This window comes from Piliocolobus tephrosceles, chromosome Y (assembly GCF_002776525.5).
Source record: "Piliocolobus tephrosceles isolate RC106 chromosome Y, ASM277652v3, whole genome shotgun sequence".
Taxonomy (NCBI): Eukaryota; Metazoa; Chordata; class Mammalia; order Primates; family Cercopithecidae; genus Piliocolobus; species Piliocolobus tephrosceles.
The window spans coordinates 13,621,531-13,638,434 of NC_045456.1; the positions used below are offsets into that span (position 1 = coordinate 13,621,531).

Consider the following 16,904-nt stretch of genomic DNA (forward strand, 5'->3'; position numbering starts at 1 on the left):
TAAAAATACAAAAATTAGCCAGGCGTGGTGGCAGGTGCCTGTAGTCCCAGCTACTCAGCAGGCTGAGGCAGGAGAATCACTCGAACCTGGGAGGTGGAGGTTACAGTGAGCCAAGATTACACCACCGCACTCCAGCATGGGCGACAGAGCAAGACTCCATCTCAAAGGGAAAAAAAAAGAAATCATCTAGGTCCAGCCGACCACAGATTTATGCGTCAGTCCAGCCAAGATCAGCCAACTTCAGCCCAATCCAACCATGCAGCCAACCTGTAGATTTGTGAAAATAGTGAATGGTTGTTGCTTTTAAGCCATTGAGTCCTTTGAAGGAGTTGTTAATCAGCAGCATGATAATAATGGGTTAATAGGTAGAATGAACTTGAGCTCTGAGGGAGAGAAAGGAAGACAGGTCAGGTTAGCTGGGGCAATGCAGACCAACTCTGGGGAGGACTGGAGCAGCCATAGATGACAGTACCAATAGTGAGAGGGTGGAGTAGAATTTGCCCCAGTTCAGGCTGGAGGTATCCTGCTTGACAAGAGAACATCTCTCCTACACAACCATTATTTCCCTCCAAAGGGACTGTGGAAGGAATGCAGGACACCTGTATCTTGTAACCAACGCCTAAAGGCAAGAAAGTGTCAGTAGGTTTGGTCTCCAAGCATGAAGACCCCAAGAAGTCAGGCTCAAGTTCTTCAACAGCAGATCCTGTCCAGTAAAACTCACTTCACTCAGGACTCAACGAAGACAAGCATGTATTAATACAATAGTATTAATGATGTCATTTACAGCTCTGATGTTAAAAGCGACTCTGCATGGGTCAGCTCGCCCTCAGAACAGGGATCTTTAACACTCAAAGGAAACCTGGACTTTTTATGGTTGAGTGTTAGCAATAATACAACAGGTTCTAGAAGACGAAAGAAAGCAGGAAATCACCCAGATCTAGATCGAGAAGGACAGATTCTAAGTAGAATCAAGGCTTGGCTGAATATAAAAATGCCACCCTAGGTGAATCATGGTTATCCATGTTTGACCAAAAATGTCAGGCAGAAACCCGTATCTTTGAATGTGCTTTTCTCTTCTACCCTGAACCTTCTCCTCTGCCTTGAAAGCTCCTATTCACATTGCAGAACCCTGTTTTGTTTCACACTATCCGTGGAACTTGCATTAATTTCCCCAGACATAGTTGGAGCATCCTCTTTAGCCATCCCAAAGGATTCTTTCTTTTCTTTCTTTTCCCTTTTCTTTTCTTTTCTTTCTTCCTTCTTTCCTTCCTTCCTTCTTTCGTTCTTTTTTTTTTTCAGGGTCTCACTCTGTCACCCAGGCTAGAGTGCAGTGGCGCAATCACAGCTCAACACAGCCTCAACTTCCCAGACTCAAGCCATCCTCCTGCCTCAGCCTCTTGAGTAGATGGGACCACAGATGCATGCCACTACACCGGCTAATTTTTTTTATTATTTGTAGAGACAGGGTCTCGCTATGTTGCTCAGGCTGGTCTCAAACTCCTGGGCTCAAACAATCTTCCTACCTCAACCTCCCAAAATGCTGGGATTACAGGTGTGAGCCAATGCACGCAGCCCATCATATCTTTATCTATCCTGGTACTGGGGTCTCATTGGACTCAGCAAGACCATCCTCACCCAGGGTCTTCCACAAGGTCTTAGTCAGACAGGGGTTGGGGCCGGCATCATCTGAAGGCTTGTTCACTCACACATCTGGTGCCTGGGCCAAGAGACTCAGCAGCTGGAGACTAAAACAGCTGGGGTTCCCAGGCCTCTCTCTCTTTCCATGTGGCATCCCCATGTGGTCTCTTCAGCTGTGACTTTGGATGGCAGTATTTCCTTTCTTTTCTTTCTTTCTTTCTTTCTTTATTTTTTATTTTTTGAGATGGAGTTTCACTCTTGTTGCCCAGGCTGGATGATCTCGGCTCACCGCAACCTCTGCCTCCCGGGTTCAAGTTATTCTCCTGCCTCAGTCTCCCAAGTAGCTGGGATTACAGGCATGCGCCACCCCGCCCAGCTAATTTTGTATTTTTAGTAGAGACGGGGTTTTCCATGTTGGTCAGGCTGGTCTCGAACTCCCGACCTCAGGTGATCTGCCCGCCTCGGCATCCCAAAGTGCTAGGATTACAGGCGTGAGCCGTTGTGCCCGGCCGGGTGGCAGTATTTCTTATCCTGAGGCTCTGGGCCCCAAAGCAAGTGTGTTAAGAGAGAGAGACCATGCAGAAGCGGTATCACCTTGCGTGACCCAGCCTCAGAAGTCAGGTACCATCCCTTTTGTCACTTGCTCTTCATTGAGGCAGTCACAAAATCCCACCCAGGCTTAAGGGGAGAGGAAGTAGACTCCACCTCTTGATGGGGAAATGGCAAAGTTCTAGGTGAGCATTCAGAAATCAGAGGTATTATTGTGGCTACTTTTTAAAAACACACAACCAACCACCCAACTTACAAAACTTCTTGACAAATACAGAAAAGTATCAAGAAAAAAATAAGGATTACCCGTCATCATGCCCTTGATAACTCCCAGAACCTGTTGGTATGTTTCCTTCATAGATTTATTTTAAAACAAAATGGCAGTATGAGATACTTGGATCTTCAATATTTTACTTTGTCCCTTTATATTCAGATGCTCATCACAAGAGAGGCAGCATCACATGCATACTGGTTAAAACACAGACTCCAGAACGGCACTGTGTGGGTTCAGATATCACGTCTGCCGCTTACTACCCGTGTGACCTTACGCAAGTTGCTGGACCTTTCTTACTGTGCCTCGGTCTCCCCCATCTATGAAGTAGGAATTGCAGCACTACCTGCCTCAGGGTGCTGTGAAGAAGACGGAATGAGCTGACATTTGTAAAGCAATTTGTGCCTGGCATGTGGTTAGTGCTTCATAAATGTTTGTTAAAATGAAAATCATGTTTCATGGAAACATCCCTTCCTTGCCCCCCTGCGTGTCACCTCATTTCTGAAGTTGATCTGCTCACTCCTCTGCTGTCTGTAGCTGATAGAGGGGACCCGATGGACTCCAGTTCTGCTCAGGGAGATTGTGGTGGTCCAACTGAGTTTCTGGGGGACTTTCTGTGGGCTTCCACTTACCAAGAATCAGTGAGGCCATTAAAACATGAATCTATGTCTGACATTTGAAATACCTTTTCCTAAAACCTCCTCAAAGCATTTATTTTGAGGAGACTGTTTAGACTGTTTTCTTTCAAATCTGAAATACCTCTATTAAAAGTGGCAGGACCACTAACCAAAAGACTTGTATGACTCCCAAGTCTGGGTGTGTGACCACAGCTGACCCTCACTGCCCCTCTCTTGAAAGCCAGGACCCTGGGATGCTCCCTCCCCTGCCCCTTCACCCCAGTACGTGGCACAGGGAATGAAACTTAGCACCAGCCCCTTTCGCCCTCGCAGGGACAAGCAAACATTTTGTCATTAATTAAAACTATTTGTCTCTGCCGCAGATAATGTTTAGGCCTGGGACTTTACAGAAAGTTCAGAGTTATCTTCACTGCCAGCTGTGATTATCTGTCATTACAGAGCAGAAAATCCTAAGAAATACACTCTTCCGTGTCAGCAAAATGAAAACTTTGAGATCCTCTGGGTGGTCATCTCACATCCTCAAAAGGGATCCTCTCAAAAGTTATCACAGTATTTGCAACCATTATGGCCCTTAACACCTAGAAGTGGGGACCAAGAAGTTCAATTCAGAAGAGATTAAGAACTACACATAAAAAGCAACCTACAGGTAAGCAGTGAAGTCTTTTTAAATTTGTTTTGTTTTGTTTTGTTGTTGTTGTTTTTTGTTTGTGTGCTTGTTTTTTACTGCTCCATTTCTTTGGCTGTGAAGCAATGAAGTCTTGGAGGAAAAAGCAAGGAGTGGAGAGCCTAGGCTCAGCTATGAAAATGGGCCCCAGTGGCTACTAAAAAGATTCCCATTCCTCTCCCATCAGACCAAAGGAAAACAGACATCAGGAAAATGGGGGTGAAGTCAGGTATAATCACAGGAAAAGTCCAGGAAGCAAGTTATCTAGGATATTTTAGTTTACCCTGTTTTTCTGAGAACTGCAGTTTTAGTAAACAAAAGTAGTAAAATTAACATGCCCATGGCAGCTACAGTCTGGAAACTGCTCTGTGCTACTCAACTGGCTTGGATCTAGGGGAAGGGTCTGGATTACCTGGAGGAAGTCAGGCATTCCCCCTGTCTGTCAACTTTCAAGATATCTGCATTGGGAGGCGTAGCAGGAAGAATGGACGAGGTGCCTGTCACCTTGAGACCTTTTCCTACTGACGTGTACAGATACACACAGGTCTGTAGCAGCAATCTCTTACAGCATTTTTTTTTCTTACAGCATTTTTAAAGAGGTAATTCACATACCATAAAATGTACTCTTTTAAAGTGTACAATTCAGTGGTTTTCAGGAAATTCACAAGGCTATCCAATCATCACCACTATCCAATTCCAGAACATTTTCATCCCCCTAAAAGTGACCCCCTACCCATTAGCAATCACTTCCTTCTCCCAGCCTAGGTAGCCACTAATGTACTTTCCATCCTACGGGTTTGCCTATTCTGGACACTTCGTATAAGTGGAATCATGCAGTATGTAGCCTCTTGCATCTTGCTTCTTCCACCAAGCATAATGCTTTCAAGGTTCATCCAGGCTGTGGTGCGTATCAGTGCTTCACCCCTTTTTATTTATTGCTGAATAAGATTCCATTGTGTGGCTGTATCACATTTTGTTTATCCACTCATCAGCTGACGGCCATTTGGGTTGTTTCTACTTTTGGGCTATTATGAACAAGGCTGTTAGGAACATCTGTGTACAAGTCTTTGCATGGACATATGTTTTCATTTCTCTTGGGTATACGCCCAGGAGTGGATTGCTGGGTCAGATGGGAACTCTGTTTAACCTTCTGAGGAGCTGCCAGACTGAAATCACTTTTCTTGAGTAAGCTTTGTATTGAAGTAAATATCTATTCGTGAAATGCAAAAACCATAAATGAACAACTCCACACATTTTCACAAAGGGAACTCACCCATGTATGGAGTGCTCAGATCAAGGGACGAAACATGACCAGCCCCTAGACACCACTTCAAGCCCCGCTAGTCCCTGACCCACGCCTAAGGGTAACCACTATCCCGACCCTCACACTAGAGATTACTGTTGCCTGCTTCTGAACTTCAAAGAAATGAAATCTTTTTTTCCAGCTTCTTTCATTCTATATTATGTTGCAAGATCTACCCATGTTGTTCAGTGTAACTATCTGTTCATTCTCTTCGCCCTGTAACAGGGGCCACCAAACTTTTTCTGTTAAGGGCCAGGGAGTAAATATTTGAAGCTTTCGAGGCCACGTAGTCTCTGTCGAGACTACTCACCTCCACCGTTGTCATTGGAAAGCAGCCAGAGACCATAGACACATTAATGCCTGGTGCTATGTTTCAATAAAACTTTATTCACAGACACTGAAATATGAATTCTATATCATCTTCATGTGTTGCAAAATATTTTTTTTTTTTTGGCTTTTTCTCAACCAATATAAAAATGCAAAAACCATTCTTAGCTCGAAAAGCTAAGCAGGCTGTTCGAAAGCAGGCGGTGAGCTGGAGTTGGCCCACAGGATCACGAACTTGGCCGACTCCTGTTCCACAGTATTTGACTGAGGAATCAGCCCCAATGTAGTTATCCATTCTACTGCGACTGACACCTGGCTGATTTCCCATTTGGAGCCATTACGCTTCGTGCTGCCATCAGTATTTACACCGCCCAAAAAACAATGTGGTTGAAGTCCTTCCACCTGTTCCCTCTGTCCTCTGCCCGGCAGTGGCCAGGTGCCACAGAACCTGCCAATGTTTATGCCAGTATTCCCCTCCCAAATCAGACCATGTCAGATTATTTGCCAACTTGCTCTATTACCTAATCCCCAGATGACTTGGACAGATGGAACAGAAAGTCATAACTCAGATGAAAAGATTAAAAGTCTCCAACCAGCAAGGAAGGCCACCCTAGAGGCGAGTCCCGGCAGGGTCCCCTGCCAGCGTGGGCAGGGTAGAAACTGCTACTAAAACCACCTCTGGCTCCCATGAGCCTCTCCCACAAGCTGTTCCTGCCCCTTGCTCCTTCCTGTTTCCTCACAGTAACTTAACTGATAGGGGTTTGCAAATCTTTCCCAGAAAGGGCCAGATGGGAAATCTTTTCAGCTTTGCGGGCCATATAGTCTCCATTGCGATTACTGGACTGTGCCATTGTAGAGCAGAGCAGCCACAGACAATATGGAAATGAAGGGATGTGGTTGCCTGCCGATAACACTTTATTTATAAAAACAGGAACAGGCTGGATCTGGCCTGCAGGCTGTACTTTGCCGGCCCCTGCTTTGCACCATGGGTGTTTATTGGGCATCTGCTACCTGCCAGGCTGCTGTCTGAGTCACCAGAGCCACCAGCACATTTGCGGCCCTCACCTCCCAACAAAACCCAGCAAATAAATCATTGTGACCCATGGGGACAAGTATAATATAAAGATAAGTGTACACAGTCATTCCCCTTAGGATTATTTAAGAGAAGGAATGAGTTTCCAGAAACCCAACAATGCAACTAAAGGATGTCACTGTCAACATCTCAACCTTAAAGCTTTGGGAAAATAAAAATGAGTTCCTATTAGACACACACACACACACACACACACACACACACGGGGTGGGGGCAGGGAGAGAGAGAGGGGGGTTTCTGTGAGATCCTACAATCAGAAAAGTTTCTCCAAGTAATTAGTGATCTGAACGTTTCAAGATTCCAAGTGCCTTGGCTCATGAATAAAAATATGATCATACCATAGCACTAACAAAATGTTCAAGATCATCACAATTACCTGTAGTGTTCACATGACACCATGAAAAGCATAGAACACAAGAGAAATTCTAGAACACACAGCCAGAGGAGAGGGCCCAAGAACATCAAGTTCAGAGACAGGCCATGGTCAGATGGCAGCTAAAAATAAACATCTCGAAATCTTCATTTCTTACAGATTTTCCAGGAGCTCCAAGGACTCATCACGAGCAGCCTTTACCGAGTTGCTTTTCTTCCAACCTTGTGGATTACGAGAGGTGCTGGGCTCAGTGGCTGCTGGCTGCTGGCTGCCAGCTCCTTGGTGCTGGGGGCCCCTAGTCTCAGAGGGGATTTCACTGCAGCCCAAGATGACTGCTGGTTCAGCTCCTGCTGGTCCAACAAGCCTGTGTGAGGAATGTTTCCCCCTTTTTCCATCTCCTCCAACCTGTAACTCCTACCTCGTCAGAAAGAGAAGGCAGTACAACTCTCCCAAGCCTACCAGTCCTCACCTGCCATCCTCCCTGTGGCCTTCAGACCCTTAGCTGGAGCTCCTACCCAGGTCACCGCAACCTCCTAACTGCCTAGCCCACCGCTCCAGCTCTGCCCAAGTAATGCCAAGGTAATTCCCTCTCTGACCCATAGCCGTTCCTCTGTCACCTTCAATGGCTTCTCATCTACCTACCCTCTGACTCAAGCACTTCCCAAGGTATGCTTGCAATGAGTAACTCTTAAACACAGAATACAGAGCAAAAGAATCCGGATGCATCCAAGTACGCTGTGTGATCCCGTTTACATCATGTGCAAAAACGGGCAGAAGTAAATTACAAAGCTCAGGAACCAGAATTCATTGGTAAATCTACAAAGAAAAGTAGAAATGTAAACACAATAGAAGTCAGGAGAGTATTTTGAGGGGCAGGGAGGAGAGGGGACTGGGCAGGGGACAAAAGATGACAGCAGCAACAGTCTTTCCTGACTTGAGCAGAGGCATGATGACACGGTGTTCCTTTTACAATTTGTTCAGCTGTATGGCAGTGTAGGGCAGCCTGGAGGGTAGGAAGAACTCAAGGGGGTGACAGAAAGGAAGGGCTGACAGCAGGGCACAGGGTGGGGGGAATTAGGGAGCAACTGGGCTCCGCAGGTTGCCATGGGTGTCACCAGCCCTGCTGAGCTGCAGTCTGCTCACCTGTAAAATGGGCTAACAAGACCACCCTCCTATGATGGTCCCGAAGATTGTTTATAAAATGCCTGCCCTGGAACAGGGCCCAGCTGTTAATTGCCACACAACAGATATTTGCTAAATGAGCTTGTTATTGGGTGAAAGCTCAGCGGAGGACTTGGGTCCGTAAAGGGGTGCTAGAGTGGTCCAAAGTAGCCATTTGTGCCTCCCTCAGAACTCGCCCAGTCTTCTTCAATTGCTAACAAAGCTGGCCCCTGGTCCCGGGTGTGGCACACAACCCAATCTGGCCAATGACAGTGCTCCAACTACCAGGCACAATGACTGGCTATGGGGATGAGCATGGGACCCATGCAGGGCCGCACAAATGGACGAGGAGGAGAAAGGAAGTCTCTCTTTCCAGGGCAGTGGCTAACTTGGAGCCACCAACCCTACCAAGGGTCTATGGTGGGAGGGAATGAGGCCAGAGGCAGACACCAAAGTGTCCCCTGGAGACCATTCTTCCCCCAGGGAACGCTTGACAATGCCTGGAGACATTCTTGGTTGTCACCTCTGGGGAGGGGGATTGCTATGGCATGAAGTGGGTAGAGGCCAGAGATGCAGCTCAACGTCCTAAATGCACAGGACAGTCCCCACAGAGAAGAATGATCTAGCCCCAAATGACCACAGTGGCAGGTTGAGACAGCTAGAGAACAAACAAGCCAGAGACCCAGACAGGCGCCTTCCAGTTCCTGAGCTCAGGCTCCCTACATTCCAGCAGATTGCCTGGGTTTCTTTCCCAGCTTACGTCACCTAGACCAGAGCTTCTCATATGACAATACACATGCGCATCCCCTGGGCTTCTGGTTAAACTGCAGGTGCTGATTCAGCAGGTCTGGGGCAAGGCTGAGGCTCGAATTTCTCACAAGCTCCCGCCCCGCAGAGGCACTTTGGAGAATGGCGAGGAGGTAACAAAGAAAGAAAAGAGACTGGGCTGACTTCAGAAATCGGGGAGCCAGGGGCAGAGGACAGAGAAAGAGCCACACAGGGAGGAGATTAAGCAGTCAGGTGCCTGGGAGGCTGGGGAAGAAGAATTCCAGAAAGGTACTGCCAGGGAGCCCCACGATTCCCAGCCCAGGGTGCGCAGCAAAACCACGCGGGAGCATTCAGAAAGCCCAAGGAGCAGCACCCGCCCAGAGTCATTAAACCGGGCTCCCTGGGGCAGCGCCCTGGCATCAGCATTTTTTAAAGCTCCCCAGGTGCTGCCAACGTGCGGCCTCGGATGAGATCTGACTCCGGCCTGGATGAGCCATGCATCCCTTAGGGTCTTATTAAACGGCAGATTCTGATCCTGGAGAGCTGAGGTGTGGCCCAAGACTGCATTTGAGACTCCGAATTTCTAAGGCACTCCCAAGCGATGCCTGAGACCACCACATGAGGCTCTAGGAAGATTGGTTTCATCTGGCGGCTGGCAGGGTCTTGGAGATGTCTGAGAAGGGAGGGGAAGAGGGCAGTCTTGCAGTTAGTCGCCTTTGAAGAATGTCGCCAGGCTGCAAGGCCTGCATTACTGTGATCATCATCAGACTGTGTCATTTCACTCCTTCCTGCTCCAGCTTCAAAGCTTCCCCACAAGAGCCTCCTCCGGGGCCGGCCAGGCCAGCCAGTCTCCTGCTCCTCAAATAACATAAACATGCTTAAGAAGTGCAATCCAACGCAAATAGCCATCTTCAAATTATACAACAGAGCACTGTTCTCTTAATTTACTTGTGTGGAAGGAGGGAAAAAAAAATGTTCTGGCATGAATGTTTGAGGCTATAGCAAACATTTGTTTATCTGCCTATTCACGCTGCTCAGAACTGAAAGATTAGAAATGGAAGTTTAAAATACAGCAAATGTACCAGGATTTTCTGCCCCCACAATGCTCACATACACACACACACACACACGCACACATGCTCTCTCTCTCTCACACACAGGAAGGAGACATCTACCTAAGGAGGTCAGAGGGAAGCCTTGACCTCTTCATTCAGTTACAATAGTGCCACACGACCCCAGGCACGTGAACTACCCTATACACATGGCTCTGTTGTCCCCATCCAATTTCTAGAATAACTACTGTACCTGATGCTGCTAGCGCCTCACTCATATCACTCAAAACCTTCCAGTAAGCTTTAGCTAATTTCTTTTTTTTTTTTTTTTTTTTTTTTAGAGGGGGGGTCTCCCTCTGTGCCGGCTGGAGGGCAGTGATGCGATCTCGGCTCACTGCAAGCTCCGCCTCCCGGGTTTATGCCATTCTCCTGCCTCAGCCTCCTGAGTAGCTGGGACTACAGGTGCCCGCCACCTCGCCCGGCTAGTTTTTTGTATTTTTAGTAGAGACGGGGTTTCACCGTGGTCTCGATCTCCTGACCTTGTGATCCGCCCGCCTCGGCCTCCCAAAGTGCTGGGATTACAGGCGTGAGCCACCGCGCCCGTCCAGCTCTAGCTAATTTCTAACCATATCGCTTAGTCTGAGGTCACTGCCATTGTTTTGAGACCCACAGAAGGTGGCTCTGCTCACATGGCATGCCTGAAGTGCATTATTGGGAGTAGGTATTAATCGATGACTCTCAAGAACTGACTCTCGAGGGAAAAGGCTTGCGGGGCAAAGTCTGGAGAAAAGCAGACATCTTCAAATGTTCCACTCCCTTGTCCCTTAAATGAGATTATTTCAAGGCATGTGCTTTGTACCTGTGCAGAAAACACGTAATATAGCAGACCTGAGACTGCTTTCCTTAGGAAGTCCTGTTTGCAAGGTTGGCCCTTGGCTGGCATCTGGGAATGTGTATTTTGGGAGGGTTCCCACCATTCCCAGAGCTGGTAAGAGTGGCTCACTGTGCCTAAATTCTTTGTCCAAATACTGTGATCTATGCTGAATGCCTGCTTTCTCTCTGGGAGTCTGGAATTTTGATGTGTGTTAGGCAGAGGATGCCTATTTGAGCAGCCCCCAATAAAAATCCCAGGCACTGAGTCTCTAAGGAGCTTCCCTGGTGGACATTTCACACATGTTGTCTCAACTCACCATGGGCAGGAGTAGGCATGTTCTGTGTGACTCCGCTGAGAGAGGACTCTTGGAGGCACGTGCCTGCTTTTCTCCAGACTTTGCCCCATAAGCCTTTTTCCCTTTGTTGATTTTTCTCTATGCCCTCTAGCTGTACTAAATCATAGCCATGCATATGACATGTGTCAAGCTTTATGAGCCCTCCTAGGAAATCACCAGACCACCCAGCAGTGATCTTGGGGGCCCGTGACACAGCGAGCACCATTTCCTAGAGTTTCCAAGTGTGGAATTAAGCTCCAGTCGTCCACTGGGTGACATTAACAGCCCAGCCCTAATGGCTGCCTTCCTTTCCTCGTCTCATTTCCCCACTCCCCTCCCAAGTCAACTTGTACCAGAAACCTCATTTCAGGTTCCACTTCTGCAAGGACCCAAATGAAAGTAGCATCACATGGCATTTTATATTTCTTCAGCCAGTTATGCCCTTGCCTGTGTAAACCCGTGTGAGTGATCTTTACCCCTCCTACACAAATGGGCAAAACCTTAGGGCTAGGCAAAGAGTTATTAGAAATAACATCAAAAACTCAATCCATAAAAGAAATAAAGTGGTAAGCTGTACTAGTTGGGCAAAATAAAACTTTCCCTTCATTTAAGAATTCAGAGCTGGGCGCGGTGGCTCATGCCTGTAACCCCAGCACTTTGGGAGGCTGAGGTGGGTGGATTACCTGTAATCAGGAGTTTGAGACCAGCCTGCCAACATGGTAAAACCCCATCTCTACTAAAAATACAAAAATTAGCCAGTCATGGTGGTGGGCACCTGTAATCCCAGCAGCTACTCCGGAGGCTGAGGCAAGAGAATCTCTTGAACCCAGGAGGCAGAGGTTGCAGTGAGCCGAGATCGCGCCACTGCACTCCAGCCTGGGTGACACAGTGAGACTCTGTCTCAAAAAAAAGAAAAAAAAAAATTTCAGAAAAACTCCCTAATATACTTGATTGATTGCCGACAAAGATCAGTCCCCTAACAAAAGGGTCCAAGCTGTGCTGAGGCTTCTGGCAATTAGGGGACAACATGAGCACTAAAATGGCCTGTCCTAGGCTTTCTGACAGAACCCTGGTGGCTTATCACTGTCTAAACCAATGGTTCTCCAGCTTGAACGTGCATCAGCATTACCAGGAAGGCTGGGGAAACCCAGACTGTCAGGTCCCATTCTCAGAGTTTCAAGAAGTTTCTCTGAAATAAATGTAGACACACTGACCAGAACATTCAATATAGGAAATCTTGTTTACACAAAGATTTAAGCTATTAGACTATATAATCCCATAGATAGAAGAAGCTCAACAAACCCCAAGCACACACACAAAAAAGAAAACTACACTAAGGCATAGCATAATCGAATTGTTAAACAAGTGAAAAAGAGGATCTCTTAAAAGCAGTGAGAGAAAAGAGACACTTTACATACAAAGAAAGTTATTAGGCTATATAGGGCTATGAGGAGGAAAGAGGTACCAGTCTATCCCATAATAAGAATGAAGCTCACAAGCGTAATGTCAAGTAAAAGAAAGACACAAAGAAAAGCAGACACAAAGGGATCCGTGATTCCATCCCTATAAAGTTCCAAACAAGCAGAAGGAACCGGTGGTGTTACTCAGGATAGGAGTTACCCTTGGAAGTGGACATGAGGGTGGCTTCTGGGAGCTGGTCATGTTCCATTTGTGGATCTGGGCACTGTTACCCAGGTGTGTTCACCTTGTGACAATTCATCAAGCTGCACGCTTATGCTTTATGCACTTTTCTGCACATGGATTTCAATTAAAAGTTGACCAAAGGCAATCCAAACAAGCCATCAGCTGAAATTAAATCTCACTGCTTCACTTTACAAAAGTGAGGTTTCTCATTGGCATGCTTGCAACACTTCTTTGAAGTGCCTGTGAAATACTTTCTCTTTTCAAACACCCATTGCATCCTCTCTTGCAAAAATGACCTCCCACTGAAATAATTGAGGTCAGAAGTCTGAAAGCCCTGACGAAGCAAAGGCACTGGAGTCGGCAAATCTCCCTGTGCAGCGGGCAGAGGGCATGCGCTCCACGCTGCATTACAGGCTGTGGCATGTTTCCCTGGTGCTGGAGGAAAGGAGGCTGCTGGCGTCAAAAATGACCTCCTGCATCTGTGAACGCCGAGAGCCCAAAGTAACGCCCAGCCAAACCCCATTGGCATTTGGGGAATAGTTTACTGAAGTCTCCAGGCTATAAGGAGCTACACGGGATATACATTTTCATGAAATACAGGCCGTTGCCCATGTACTAAAAATCTATATACCCAAAGTCATCCTCAATATGCCCTAACTTATCATCAATAGACCTAAACTTTGCATGAAGCTCCTCTCCTCTCCAACCCAGGAATGAAAGAGAGAGAAAATACCATGAACAACTATGGAACGATCAGAGAAAACTGGAGCTTCAGAAGGGGCAAAACAAAGGCAGCTATGGCCAGAGCCTGGGGAGTTAACCCAAGGAGAGACCAGCACTGGGCCTCCCCTCCAGGAAAGCTTTGGACCCTTACCGGTCATATCAGTTATCTGATGCCGCATCACTAATTACCATGTACACTGACCATTCACACAGTTTCTATGTGTCAGGAAGTGGGGAGCAGTGTGGCTGGGTTTTTCTAGCTCAGCGTCTCTCAGGAGGTTGTGATCAAGATGTCAGGCCGGGTTGCTGTCACCTGAAAGCTGGACGGGGGCTCCCTCACATTGCAACCAACTTGCTCGCCGACATCCCCACAGGATGGCTTGAATGTCCCCATGACATGGCAGTTGGCTTTCTCCAGAGGGGGTGGTCCAAGAGAACCAGGACGGTCTCTAATGACCTAGCTTTGGAAGTCACACACTGTCGCTTCCATGGTATCCTATTGGTGACACAGGTCAGCCCTGAATGGTTCCATATGGGAGGGGACCACACATGAGCGTGAACAGCGGGAGGTAGGATGGTCGAGGCCCATCTTGGAGGCTGGCTCCAATACCAAAGCTTTTCACTGCCTTATTCCACCTTGCCTGAAACCCCAGGAATTTCCATTTCATTTGTAATCATCTTGAGTCCTGCTTTTAAAATGCGGACACCTTTAGGATGATGAGGTGGCCAGGACTCATTCCACCCCTTCCAGCTAACCCTCCAAACACCAGAGGGGAGAAGGCAGGAAGGCACTGACAGTGACGGGAGCCAGGTGGTGGCCCCCAGTGAGGGGTGGAGGGCCACACGACCAAGGAGGTTCAAACAGGGGGAAGCTCAGAGCCAAAGGATGCTCAGAAAGAAACTATGCCTGTTTCAAAATTCTGCCTCAAGCCAGCAGAGACACTTCCTTTTTCCTCCTCCCACTTCCTCCCCGGCCCCTAGCCCTGCCCCCAGCACTCTCTGTGTTTCTTCAACCACAGTCTGGCTTCCATAGGACTGGGCAGCTGGTATGTGACCATGGCAGGCTTCCTATAGACCCAGGGCCATGCAGTCGTTCGTTCCACGTTGAAACCCAGCCCACGTGTTGGAAACAGGATGAGTCCAACCACATGTGGCCTCGGGTGACACAATGGCCTCAGTGTTCTCACATCCCCATCTCAGGGGCAGGAGGGCTGGGCCGTGAGGTGTTTGTGCTGCTGGTACCAAGAGCCAAGGGTTTGGAATTTCCCCAGGGACTTCTTCCCATAATAATAGTCACAAGGCCTTTGTACAGGGCTCAGTGTACCTGGCTTCATTCTAAGCACTACCCCCGTGTATGAAGTACTGCCTCCCTCAGGCCCACGTTACAGATAAGTTACAAAGAAGCAAACTGCGGCACAGAGGTTAAGTCTCACACACAGTGAGGGGGCAGCTGGATCCAGCCCAGGTCCAGGGGCCTTTCTCCACAACAGCAGGCAGGCCTCCGCCACCTCAGGACCCAGAGCCACGTGCCTCCATGGAGAGGGCACTGGGGGCCACGTTTCTCCCAAACTGTGTGAGAATAGCTTAATTAAAGGCCCCTGGGTTGCCCTCTCACACACCCACAAAAAATGCTGCTGCACGTGTTTGCTAGGGCTGCCGTAACCAAGTGTCACGGACTGGGTGGCTCAGATAACAGAAGAGGGTTTTCTCCCAGTTCCGGAGGCCAGAAGTCTGAGATGGAGGGATGTACGCTGCTGATACCTTCATTTCACCCTGATGACCTCTGTAAAGGCCCTATCTCCAAATAAGGTCACATCTTGAAGTACTGAAAGTTAGGACTTCAATCTCTGAATTTGGTGGGGACACCGTTCAAGCCATCACAGCTGCTGAAGACAGTGCAGATGGGAAATCCCTCGCTCTTCTGGCACCTCCACGGCCTGGCCTTCCCTTCACCATTTTCTGACAGGTTTTCTCCACAACAACCTATCTTGTGCTTAGCCAAGGTTCACACCCCCTCCATGGATAAAAAGAAAATTTCAGGAGCCACTCATGACTAGCAAGTGTGTAAAGGCTAAATGCTGGAAGGCACCCAAAACAGCATTCATGTGCTGTTCCTGGTGTCCTGGGACGCCATGGTGAAGACAGGCAGGCCACTCTGACCAAAACAGGGGCTGACATTTGAGCCAATTCCCATGTTTGGGGTAAAAGGGGAGCCGGTACATGGCGTGACTAAGCTAAGAGGAACAATCTCCCAGCTGTCATGGTGGCGGTTGGGCCTCCTATCTGCTAACCACAAAGGCCTCTTCACCCAACCAGCGCCTCCAAGGGTTAGAGCGGAGGGCGAAAAATAACTTTCACATTTAGCCAAATCAACCCAGAAGGGAAGCAAAGAGCCAAGAGGTAGGAAGACACAGTCAGGCCATCAGGAAGCGTCGCAAAACTGCAGGCAAGGCCCAGTGGGGCAGCAGCCACAGAGAGGAGCCGCAGGCCCAGCACCCAGGGCCAGGAGCAGCCTCCCCGACAAGGAAACACGGTGTCAGGGTGGCTCTTACATCAGCAAACCCCAGACCCATCCTGGGTCCCCCAACTGCTGCAGATGGGAAGAGCGGAAAACTATCCTCAGGGGGAATGCCCACCTGCAGCCTCTCCTTCATGACCCTGCTGTTCCCATGTGTCGTCCTCAGGGCAGGTCAAGGGCCTGACCCCAGCCTTCCAGGACTCTCCTCTTCTGCAGCTTCAAGAGGGTTTCAAGTCCCTTCTGTGAGGAAGGCTCCGGCCTCACATCTACTTTCAACCCAGGCAACAGCAGGCTCTCTGTTGAATACGAGGAGGCTGAGTGCTCAGGACTGAGGGAACAGCCAGTGCAAAGGCCCTGGGGCAGGGCAGGACCCTCTCAAGAACAGTGTGAAGGTGGCAAGCCAGCAGGCACGAGCTTCTGTGAACCCCCGACTGCAGGTCACTGCATCCCACACGAGTGCACGCAACAGGCAGTGCAGAGCAATGAGGGCCACTTGGAGAAGGCAACAAGGGAACAGGTGGGGGGTTTGACCCTCCAGCCACCGAGAACAGCCAATTCAGAGACTCAGTGGCAAGAACAAATGTGCTGGGCCCGAGGACAGCAAGCAAGCTGTGTAGCCAGAATCACCGGAGCCACCGGTGGCCTGACAGCTTGGGAGACTTCAGCCACAAGAAGCTGGAAAGATAGCTTTTCAGGTGTCATGTGGGAATGTGCATGGCCATTTCCTCTGCTGTCCCTGGGAGCCACCGCCCATCAAAGGTGATGATGCGACTGAGCCGGGTGCATGAGGACACGTGTGCAGCCTCCACGTCCTGCCCTGTAGTTACATGCTACCATGTGACCCTCCTACGCCAGGCTTCTTTGATCACCAAGGGCCCACTCTGGCACCTACGACAACGTTGCTGCTAAAGAGGTTAGCTGCTCAGTCCAACTCACCTGGGCACCCTGGCCACTCCCCATCTGGCCTCCATTCT

The 16,904-nt window shown here is 48.7% G+C and overlaps 1 protein-coding gene and 1 long non-coding RNA gene across 2 annotated transcripts in view; one reads left to right on the forward strand and one right to left on the reverse strand.

Annotated features, from left to right (window-relative positions):
* CLCN4 (chloride voltage-gated channel 4) overlaps positions 1 to 16,904 on the reverse strand; it is an 80,362-nt gene that overhangs the window by 55,553 nt on the left and 7,905 nt on the right. The window lies entirely within an intron of this gene.
* LOC111531477 lies at positions 3,520 to 7,586 on the forward strand. The gene is made up of 2 exons (XR_002728298.1): positions 3,520 to 3,742; positions 7,016 to 7,586. It is a non-coding gene; the product is annotated as an uncharacterized LOC111531477 (long non-coding RNA).